This window comes from Calidris pugnax, unplaced genomic scaffold (assembly GCF_001431845.1).
Source record: "Calidris pugnax isolate Ruff unplaced genomic scaffold, ASM143184v1 scaffold206, whole genome shotgun sequence".
Classification (NCBI taxonomy): domain Eukaryota; kingdom Metazoa; phylum Chordata; class Aves; order Charadriiformes; family Scolopacidae; genus Calidris; species Calidris pugnax.
Window position 1 is genome coordinate 166,381 of NW_015090957.1, and position 11,100 is coordinate 177,480.

Below are 11,100 nucleotides of genomic sequence, written 5' to 3' on the forward strand. Positions count from 1 at the left end.
GGCAACAGCGGCCGCTGCCTGCGTTGGTGGGTGAACGGCGCCACGAGTCCTGGACCCGGCTGGGTGTTTTCTAGCTCCCGTGGAGGATTATTAGAAGTGGAGAATTAAACGTTGCATTTCCCCATCTCTCTCCTTTCAGCCGGCCGGTGCGATGCTCGCAGCCCTTCCCCCTGCCCAGCCTCCCCCAGTCATTAGAATTCCTTTTGGGAAAAGGGGAGAGGGTGGCGAGGGGGAGTAAATCTGATTTAATTACAATGACACAACCTGCATGGCCCCAGCGGCTCGGCCGGGTGGGTTTAATCTGATTTGGAGCGGGGAGGTGGTGCAGCGGCTGCCGCTGGCATCAGCGCCTGCTGCACATGATGGGCTTAGGGCAGCACCAGGCGCCGGCTGACCCCAGCGTGGGGGGGTCTGGGCTGCCCACCCGGGGTGGTGGGTCCCCTGGATGGGAGAGGGATGGGGTTCCTCAGCCTTTTGCTGCAGGAGCTGCTCAGCTTTCTGCTGCGTGTTCTGGATGGGGTGAGATCTGGGAGAAGAGGTGGTTTGGTTGGAAGTGACTCATCTCGTGTCCCTCTCCAGAGGGTGTCCCAAGGAGGGAGGAGAGTTCTGGGCTGGTTGGAAGCAGCTGCACAGTGTGGAGGTGGTCAAACATTAAGTCCAACTGAAAGAGCTGCTTCTAGGAAATGGAAAAAAAAGTTCCAAACAGCCTAAAAAATGGAGGCATAAATGGATTCTGGCTCCTGCAGCTTGACTCTGGCTGTCCAGGAAAGGACCTCCCTGGATGCTAATGCTCCTGTGGTTTGAACCGTGTGCTCTGGTGCATCTCCAGCTGCAAAACTGCACTCTGCAAACGTGTCATTTGGGATCCTTTGTCCTGAGGCTCAGCAGATTGCCTTGGGCTTCTAGTGGGACTATCACTCAGCTTCCTCCTTCCCCACTGTCCTCTTCCAACTGAGGAAAGTCATTGCTCCAGGGAAGAAACTGTCCCAGATGCTGGCGCCTGCCAGAGAGATGGTACCTTCTAGATGCCTCCATCATCCAAGAGATGGGTCACATCAGTCAGCATGGTGGTATGGAGACCCACCTTGAGTTGCATTTCTGTTCTTAAAGATGCTCATTGTAATGTCCTCCTGAGGGGTTGCACCCTTATCCTACCCTCCCCTCGAATGGGAAACATCCTCCCCTCTTGGTGGGAAGGTGTCTGGTGCTGGAGCATCCCTGAGGAGCAGGTTGGGTCTCGAAAGCTGCCCCATGCGGGTGCCTGGGGAGATGTACATGGGACCTAACCCTATTTCAAGCCGGGTGTTTCTGCTGACAGAGCCACCATCTGCTGTAATTGTGGATTATTAAGAACCGCTTTTATTTTAAGAAACTGGCGCCTTGTTACACTGCAAGATCCCCCAACCCCTTTTCCCTACAAAAGGGGTGTTTGTGCCTCTTACCTCTCGGCAGCGTGTGCTTTAATTTCAGCTTGTGGCCCTCGCTGTGTGATGGAGAGGTGGGGGGAGCTTTCAGAGCGCTCTCACTCAATAACTCAGCCCAGCCTACAGCCCTAGTGAGGTATTTTACACTCCGCCAAGGCAGATAATTAATCATTCCTGAAGAATGAAGAAATGTTTCTGGACTTTTTTTTTTTTTCTTCTGCTCCTTTTAAAAGAAAAACAGGGATTTCTGAAAACTTGATGCCCCTCTGATAGGGTGGAGGAAGGGGTGTGGGATGAGAAGTGTGAAGGTTGGCTCCTGGGCTGGGGGGCAGGTCCTTCTTGGTGTCCATCGGAGTGTTGCTGTGGGGTGTGCACGAGGTGAAGGTGCTGCTGACTCCTGGGGCTGGGATGCACGGTGTCCCCCGTCACTCCTGGCTGACAGAGGAGCCCAGAGAGCTGCTTGGTTTCCATCACGGCTGTGTTGATGCTGATGCTCTTGGTGACTTCCAGTCTCATTGCCCGTGGAGCATCTCTTTGACCTGCAGATGTTCTGTAGTTCTGTAGCTAATTGTTTACTTGTTTTTTTTCTCCGCCTAGTCTTTAAATTAAGCAAGGGTGACTTTAAAAAACCAAACCAACCATCCTGAAAAGAGCCTTAAACATAGTGCAGAGTTCACCAGTTTGATGGGAGCGTTGCTTTTAAAACAAACTGTTCAGGAAGGTGCACTATCAAGTAAAGATTCCTTTTTACCATTCCCTTCTGCCCCTCCTCCTATTTCTAGTTGTGGCCTGGACTTTAGAGAGGAAGAAGCCATTGTCTTATCTTTTGGGAGAGCTGGTTGGATTTGCACTTGGGTCATGTAGGCAACGGGGTGTTGGGTCAGCACAAAAACGTGTTAAAATATTACAGTTGAGTCTTAATGTCCCTTGGCTCCTCCTTCCATAGAGCATAAGGGTGGGAAAACCATCACATGGTTCTGCTGAACGACATCTGAAATGTGTGGTCTATAATAAGAGTAATAAAGACTTAACTCTTGGTGTTGGGGGGGGGGGGTTCCCAGAAAGTCTCTTTGTGGTTGGTGAGGAGTAGTGAAGAACACTTCTCCTTTCAGCAGTCAGTCATACAGAGTACTTGCAAATCAAAAGACATGTAGGCACAGGACAATATACACAGAGGAGCCATGTCCCAGCAAGTGGTTCTGGACGGAGCTGTGATTCGGAAGACCTCATTGCTCCAAATCCCTGTGGATCCCGTGGGCTTTTGATAATGGAGTATGTGTTTGCTCACAATACGCTGAATCACACTCAGTTCTGTTTTATTCTCCTGCTTTTCCATGGCAGCTCGAGCAGGGACGTGGCATCCTTCACCTCCCTCCCTCTGCTCCTGCCAGGGCCACCTGGTAGAGAGATGCGGCTCTTTTCCAGGCTCTTACCTTGGGAAAAACTGATGAGAAGCTTTATTAGCAAAAATTGCTGAGGTGCCTCGGGTTCCAGGAGTTTTCAAGGCATGATACAGGGGGAAAAAAAAAAAAAACAAGCAGGAATCAGCTGGTAAAGGGAAGCCCCAGGCAGGCAAAGAAACCAGTATGTGCAGTTCTTCCCCACTGCTGTCCAAATGGGAGCAGGATGGAAAGGGGGGATGGTGGTGTTTGCCACTGGTGCTCTCAAGTTGCCCATCTCGGGGATTTAAAGGTGTCATGGGCCAGAGTCTTCCTGTGGCCACATTGTCTTGTGTGTGTTGTTCCCTGAGCCTGGCAACGTGTCTGTGAGCTCACTTCAGTAACGTGAGGTGATGCTGATGGCCCTCATTGAAGGGATCACTCTCAGCTTCCCAAGGCTGATGCAGAAGACCTTGCAGGGTAGAGTGTGTGGGCAATGAGGAAAAGCCCCCTTGGAAGAGCTACCTGCCAGGTTTTCAGCAATTTGTGTCTCCGGCATCACCATCCAGCTGGGAGCTGGAAACACACGTCAGCTCTGCTGAGAGCAAGCCAGCCCTTTGTTCGTGCCTCTCCTTGAAATGATATTGTGGTTTACTTAATTAAAAACACAGAGCATTATTGTGGGAATGACAATGAATTAAAAAGATTAAATCTGGGAAAAGACCTATCTGGCCATCTAATCCAGCCTAACTCTGCTGTTCTCTGAGGTGTCCTTCTCCTGTATGGTTTGAGGCTCCTCAGGTGATGTGCTTGCTCCCCATTCCCCAAGGAAATCTCTCCGTGGTCTATTAGAGAGTTGTTTGTGGAAAGGAGCAGCTGGTTTCACCTGCAGCTTAAATGTTCTCCCAGCTGTGTTTCCACCCAGCACCGGGTTTACTAACAAGCCTGGCCAGCCCTGGAGGAGAGGGCTCAGCTCAGACCTTGCTGTTGTGTTGATGTGCCCAAGGAAGATGCCCTTGGGGAATCTGAAATCGGGGTCCTTCCTCCTCCCTTCTCGGGTCTTTTTTTCTGAAGCTTCTTACCAGCAGGCTCATGGGTTGGACCGGGGAGCATTTTCTGGCAGCCCAAGCAGCTCTCCTTCGTGTGCAGATGGGCTGCAGGATGGCTCTGTGTCCTGCTGGGCAGTTTAGATTGGCATTTTGGGACACCCTGCGTTAGCTTTTTGTCTGTTGACTATTTCCTACTTTAGTCCAGAGGTTCTGGAGCAGAAAGCATGGCTTTGGACTTGGTGGCATTATGGTGAAGCATCTGAAAACTGAGAAGCAGGAGGAGAAAATCCTCAAAACAGCCTTTCCCTGCTGGGTATGAGAGGCAGATACATTTTGGGATGCTCTAAATTAACAGTGAGGCAGTCGATGTTCTTTTTATGGCTCTCACTATGGGCTCCCTTCTCCTTCCTCCCATCATGATCCCTTTGCAAACAGCTGAGGGAATCTGCGAGGGAATGTCAGTCTCAGCAATATCTTGGGCTGATTGGAACACTTTTGGGGGAAACCTGCCTCTTCCTTTTCTGTGCATCAGTGTGGAAAAATGAATTTCCAAGTGCTGAGGGTGGTGGAAATGGGAGATCAGCTCTTTCCGGGAAAGAGAGAAGCACCTCATTAATTCCGAGGATGGAAACTCTGCTGTGGTGTCACTACCCCCTAGAACCAAGATCAGGTCCAATAGCCATAAATGACTGCAAGGAGGGGGATGTTGGTCGGGTGGATGGGTGTTCTGGAGAATGATGCAGGTGATGGTGGGGAAAACACTTTATCTCTGCATCCTGGATCAGAGTGGTGGGACGTGCAATGGCCACGGTGGTAGTGGAGCAGTGGGAAGGGTCCTACCATGAAGCCACATGGCCCTTGATCTGCAGCAGGGACTTTGCCCCCAGCCGATGCTGGGGGTGTGCAAATAGGAACTGCTGCTGCTGAGGGCGAAGCTGCCCGAGGAAGGTCCTACAGTTCAGGGCTGTGACAAAGAAAATACCAGAGTTGACATTTCCACTGCCCCGGGCTCCTGTTTGACCTTGGGCAAGCTGTGTTGTCTCTCTGGCCGCATCCTGGAAGGCTGCGTGTCCAGCTGGGTCCTGCCAGGATGTCTGGGTGTGGGAAACGGGGCTCCACACGCCAGCGCTGCCGCCTGCTAATGCCTCATTAAATACAGACTGTTTGCTCTGCCCTGTCCCCGTGAGCCACAGTAGGAGGGGGCTGGCTGCTTTGCTGGGGGGTCTGAGCAAAAATCGGGGTAGTTTTCCCCTTTGGGTAGAGCCTTTCTCCCTGCCTGTGTCTCTTCTGTGGGTCCCTGCGTCTTGCCTCGTGTTGAGAACCCCCAAAACACAAATCATTCCCTGGGTTATGAGCTGGGTTATGAACTCTGGGCTTTGAGACCTCACCTGGTGAATGACACAAATCCCGTGGTGGTTTTTTGCTCGCCCGGGAGCAAATGTTAGCTCTGCTGTCGCAAATCAAAACCTGGGGAGCTTCCTACTGAAAACCTGCCCTTTGCAAACACCGTTTCTGCTCGGGCTGGATGGGTGCTCTCCTGGCTGCAGGAGATCGTATGACTTCCCCACAAAGTTCTCCAACTTCACGTGCTTTAATATATCTACGATGGGCATATAAAACTGAGACAATTTCTTTTTAAAGGTGGTCTTGTGGAGTTTTTGATTTACCTTTAAATGTCAGCCCTTCGGGGTGTGTTCCAGAAACCATGAAAAAAATTGTCCTGGCTGCCTGTCGCTACAGAAATGTCATTATATGGGTGCTCTCCTGGCTGCAGGAGATCGTATGACTTCCCCACAAAGTTCTCCAACTTCACGTGCTTTAATATATCTACGATGGGCATATAAAACTGAGACAATTTCTTTTTAAAGGTGGTCTTGTGGAGTTTTTGATTTACCTTTAAATGTCAGCCCTTCGGGGTGTGTTCCAGAAACCATGAAAAAAATTGTCCTGGCTGCCTGTCGCTACAGAAATGTCATTATTTCTTTTTAAAGAAACAAATCTTAAAGTTGAGGTTATTGTTTATTCCCGTGGCTCCAGGAGCTGAGGCTTTAAGGAGAGCTGCGAGTTTTCGACAAGCTTCCATTAGTCACGGGAACTGGCAGTTCTGAAATTAATATTTGCAGACCCTCCCCTCCCTACCCCTGCGCTCTCCTTAATGCAAAGAAAAAACTCTCACCTCCAGCCCGGCTTCCAAGTACGTGATTGAGAACATGTGAATCCACAAGGATTGAACTGTGAGTGACCTCCGGGGAGTAAGTGGGTTAATCAAAGCTGGGCTCTTCCCCACACTTCAGTCGCGAAAGCTCCTGCGTTTCCTCCTGATGGCTGATAAGGAGGGATTGAATTTATGAAAGAGATGAAGATGTTTGGATAAGCTGCAGTACCGAAGCAAGCCTGCCTGACAAGTTGGGGCCTGAAGGAAGCCCATGGGGTTGGAAGGGGTTTCTTGGGATGTTTTTTTACTTTTTCCCCGGTCCCTTCCCCAAACAGGGACTGTGGCTGCTGGGTACCCTGGCTGATGGGATGTGCTCCCAGTTTTGGCTTGGTCTTGGGGGCTCTGTGGGGTGCACCTGGGCTGCTTGACAGCCTGCAAAGCCTCCCCCTTACTCTCCCGTTGGGGATGGGTACAACAAATGGTGTCTGTCACTGTCACAGCAAAACCACTGTCACTCAATGTGCTGCTCCTATGGCAGAGGTGCTGCTGTACTGGTGTGATAGGGACTCATGCCACGAGACCCAGGGGGTCACCCACAGTGGCCTCACAGAAATCATAGAATGGTTCAGGTTGGAAGGGACCTTAAAGATCATTGATTTCCAATGCCCCTGCCCTGGGCAGGGACACCTCCCACCAGCCCAGGTTGCTCCAAGCCCCCTCCAACCTGGCCTTGAACCCCTCCAGGGATGGGGCAGTCACAGCTTCTCTGGGCAACCTGGGTCAGGGTCTCACCACCCTCACAGTGAAGATTTTCTTCCTAATACCTAGTCTAAACCTCCCCTCTTTCAGTTCAATACTGTTCCCCCTCATCCTGTGGCTGCCCTCCCTGGTCCAGAGTCCCTCCCTGGTGTGTCCTGGCTCTTCTTCACCCCCAGCTCGAAGAGGTGCAAGGTTCTGAGATGCACTTGGCCAGCTTGGTACTGGCCCACTGGCTACAAGCACCCTCTTGCAGGGAGAGCTGGCACCTCTGTGACTTTCTTTCCATACCCAGATCCTAAACCAAAAAAAAAAATATGGGTTCAGGTTGTTGAGCACAACATTTGGTTATTTGCCTGCTGTTCTTCTGCTGTGCCAGAAAGGCCAACACCTGTGTCTCGGAGATGGTTATCTTTGTATATTTTTAGACATGCCTTATCGATGCTGAAAGAAGGTGAATCATGTTTGGGAAAGGGAGCAGCTTCTCTTCCAAATGTGTTTTGGAAAACAGAGCCGAGCTCCAGGGGAGGGGGAGGAAAGCAGCAGCAGGGAATGACCCATCGCAGGAACATCTTGCCCACGGGGTGTTGTGGGGAGAACAACCTGTTCCCCCCGGGTCAGCCGTGCTTTGCTGGGACACGGTGGCTTCTTACGGGGCACTGAGCACCCTGGTTTCTGCAGCAGGAAAGGAGGTGGCAGTTCTAGGGGTTTCACAAAACTTAAGCCTGTGGGTCCCCTTCCCAAGTCCTGGACTGGTGGCCAGCATGGTGGTGGGCCCAGGAGAGGCTGGTGTGGGGTGCTCGGAGGGGCACCTGCACATCGTAGCTCCATGTTCAGGCTCCCATCTGTGGTCCTGTGTGCCAGAGGCTGGGCAGGGTCTGCTGAGACCCTCTTCTAGGCTTGCCCATGGTCATGGCACCTTGGTTGTCCTCCTGGAGCCACCTGAAGAGGAGTTCTCCACTTGGGTGCAGAGCTGTGAAGTGATGAAGCCACGGGCTGTCCTTCCCCAGGAGGACTTGGCTTTTTGCTCTCTCTGGGCTCCTCTTCCTCCTCTTCAGAGGCACTGCAGAAGCTGGGGACCTGGCTGCTGCCACCTGTGACCCCGGGCTCCCCTTCCTCCTCCTGAGAGGCACTACAGAAGTTGGGGACCTGGCTGCTGCCACCTGTGACCCCGAGAAGGCAGGTCTGTGAGTGGCTACGAAGGCTTTTTTGCCTTCAGGAGGTTTGCAGGTGGGGTGGGGAAGGTTAAACCTTTGGAGCTCTGGGCACGATCATCGCCCCTTCCTCTGATATTCCCCCCTTCACCTCCGCAGGAAAAAAAAGTAATTCGGGTTGATGTCTCCATTTAAAAAAAGCTGCAGCAGTTAAAGTGGTTGTTTGCGCGGGGAGGGGAATGCCCACAGGTAATTTATCTTGACATTTATAGAAAGCATAAGGGTTTACTCATTCATAAAATGAAGGAACAGGGTGTTTTTCTGCATTGGCTGGGCTCTGGAGCCGCTTGAACATTATTGTAGCTGATGGTAATCGTTTCCGGACGTGCCCCAATGTGCCTGGGGGGGGTTGTGTGGGAACAGTAACCATGTGGGACAGGAGAGCAAACCTGTTGGGCAGGAACGGGGCCGCCTGGAGCTGACAAATCCTCTTCCTCCCCGGGCTTTTCCGAATGGCAGGAGAGGGCCAGAGCCAAGGGGAGGACCCACCGGCGGCTGGCACCTGGCAACTGGCGCGCAACTGGGCTCTCGGCTTGTTTTAACTGGAGGGAGCCCTCGTGTTGGGGTGATCTCCGTGCTCCTCGGCTCTGAGGAATGGGGAGGAATGCCCTGTTTTCAGAACAAGCTTTTTTGTTTGTTTTGGTGTTTGTTTTTTTTTTTAAAATGATTTTTGCGGCTTGTCATTCAAGCACAGATGGAGAGAGCTGCTCCATGTGGGATGGAGCTGAGGGGAGGGTCTGGCTCCAGCCTGGGAGCAGGAGAGGGATGAGATGCACCTGGAGACTTCTTTCCTGTGCTGATACTCAGTTTGGGGATGGTCTGTAGCTTCCCCTGAGCTCTGAGCTGCCTGCTGAATGGGCAGAAACGCTGTGTGTGGAGCTGGGTGGTGTAGGAGCCCCCAAGGTTGGCTCTGTTGGCACTTTGGGGAGGCGCAGGGTTTTGGGTGCAAACGCCCTGGTTTGCAGAGCTCTCCTCTTCCCACAGCCTGCCCTTGGCAACCCTTCTTTAGCAGGACAGGGGATGGTGGAGCTCCTCTGACCCATCCTTCCTCGCTGCTGAGATGCTCCTATCTCTTGGCAGGGCCCCAGCTTTGTTAAGGTTGCCATAAAGCCCGTGGTTTTAGTCTGGCTCTTTACGGCTGACCTTGTGGCACTGGGCTGCTGAATGGTATCATCGTTAATCCCCCTGTAATCCAACTTGCTAACGAGCCCCTATCTCCCTCTTGCTAAATGAACACTTGTGGCAAAACCACCTGTGAAGGGCCAGCAGGGGAGAGGCCCTGGAGACCTGCAGCTCTCGCTTTGGGGGGACTTTGAGTTCCTGGCCCCAAACCTCAGGGGCTGGAGCTGGCCCTTGGGCAACCATCCCTAGGACACAAAGCAGTGGGCTATGCCAGGGAGAGCCAGATCTTCCCTGGAGAGACCTCCTGATGTTTCTCCAGGCCATGGGATGTTAAAGACCCCAAGGTGCAGTAACTGGGGCTTGTGCCTCACTGCTGGGGAGAGCCTGGTGCTTCACTGGAGGTAGCACCTTCCCTGCCCCACAGGGAGATGCTGAGGACTCTGCAGCTCGAGGCATTGGCTGCCTGGCTCCCAAAACTCTATTCTTGGCTTTAAATGTGTTGGGGGTTTTTTAGTGTGTGTGTGTTTTGGTTTGGTTCTTTTTTTCCCCCTCTCTGGTTGCTGCCAGCAAAAAATTCCCAGCTTGGGACTGATTCTTAGCATTGGGAATCTGGTGCTTACCTGGGAGCCACCAGCCTGGAAACTGTAGAGTTTGGGGAAAATGTGGTAACGCTCCCCTTGAACAAGAAATGGAGGGAGCAGCTGCGGGGGGGAAAAACACCCCCCCATCACCCAAACCCCCCTCAGGGATCCGGAGGAGAGCAGGCTCCCCTGTGTGTTGCTGGCCGGGCTGGGCTGGCCGGGTGTTTGATAAACAGAGGGACTAACGAGGAGAAACCTGCCCGGAGTTGTCTCAAGGTGATAACATTCCTGTGCTGCAGGAGCGCCGATCGGTGCGGTTTGGTGTGAGATGAGGTTGGGTTTGGTGCTGGGTCTCTCTCCCCCCCTCCCCAGAGGGTCTCCTCGCTGCACCCCTGGCAGCTCTCTGTCCCTCTGCCCTCACGGCCATCGTGATGCCATGGGGGAGATGGCTCCGAGTGCCATCTCCCTGTCCCCCCAGGGTGGGCGAAGGGGCTGGGTGGCACAAGTTGGAGTGGCTTGGCCCCCCCTTCACCCATCCCCTGTGCCCAGCCGGGTTTTCCTCCTGTTTCTTGGGAGCGGCCGAGCCACAGTTTTGGCAACAGCATCTTGTGGGGATGACGTGCCCCAGTGTTTGAGCAGGTGAGACTGAGCTGTGACTCAGGTGCCACCGGCACTGTGCCAGGGCCACCAGGGCTGCAGGGGTTGCTCCCAGGCCGGGGCTGGGGGGGCAGGGGGTGCGATGGGGTCCTGAGCCCGGTGTGGGGTTACGATGCCTTCTCGTTGCATAGGGTGGTTTTTATTTGGGAACTTGGGTTAATCATCTAAATCTTGATTGACTGAAGTGCTTCATCACTGGCTTGGGTTGAGGTGGGTGAGTCACCCGTTGAGTCACCCCGCTCCCGTGCCAGGTGGGGGGGACCAGAGAGGGGACACTCAGAAGTGGCCGCGCCGTGGGGTGCAGAGGGTGGTCTCCTTCCTGGTGCCCTCCCAGTGCTGACTGGAAACACCATCTCCGTGTGTGTGTCCCCCTCCTCCTTTTTCCCCCCACCCTTGATCTGCTTTTCCAGCAGTGACCGAGCTGGCAGGGAAATGAGTCCTAGAGCAGCCCCTGCAGCGGGGGTGGCTGCTGTCACCTTGTCCCCGGGATTGTCCTGTCCCATGATTTTTAGACTTGAAGCCTGGCTGCGGTGCCTGAGCATCTCCGGGAGGGGGGGGGCCTGCCCGGGTGTGTGTGTGTGTGTGTGCTGCAGGGATGCTCAAAGCCTCATTTCCACCTCGGGGTAAAATATATAAAAAAAAAAATAAAATAATTTGGCATTAACCCCCCCCAAATCTCTAGAAGTCACAGCGCCTTTGCTGGGGTGGGGGTGGGTGGCAGCAGGACCCCCGGCTGAGTGAGGGGGACACAATCGCGCCGTTT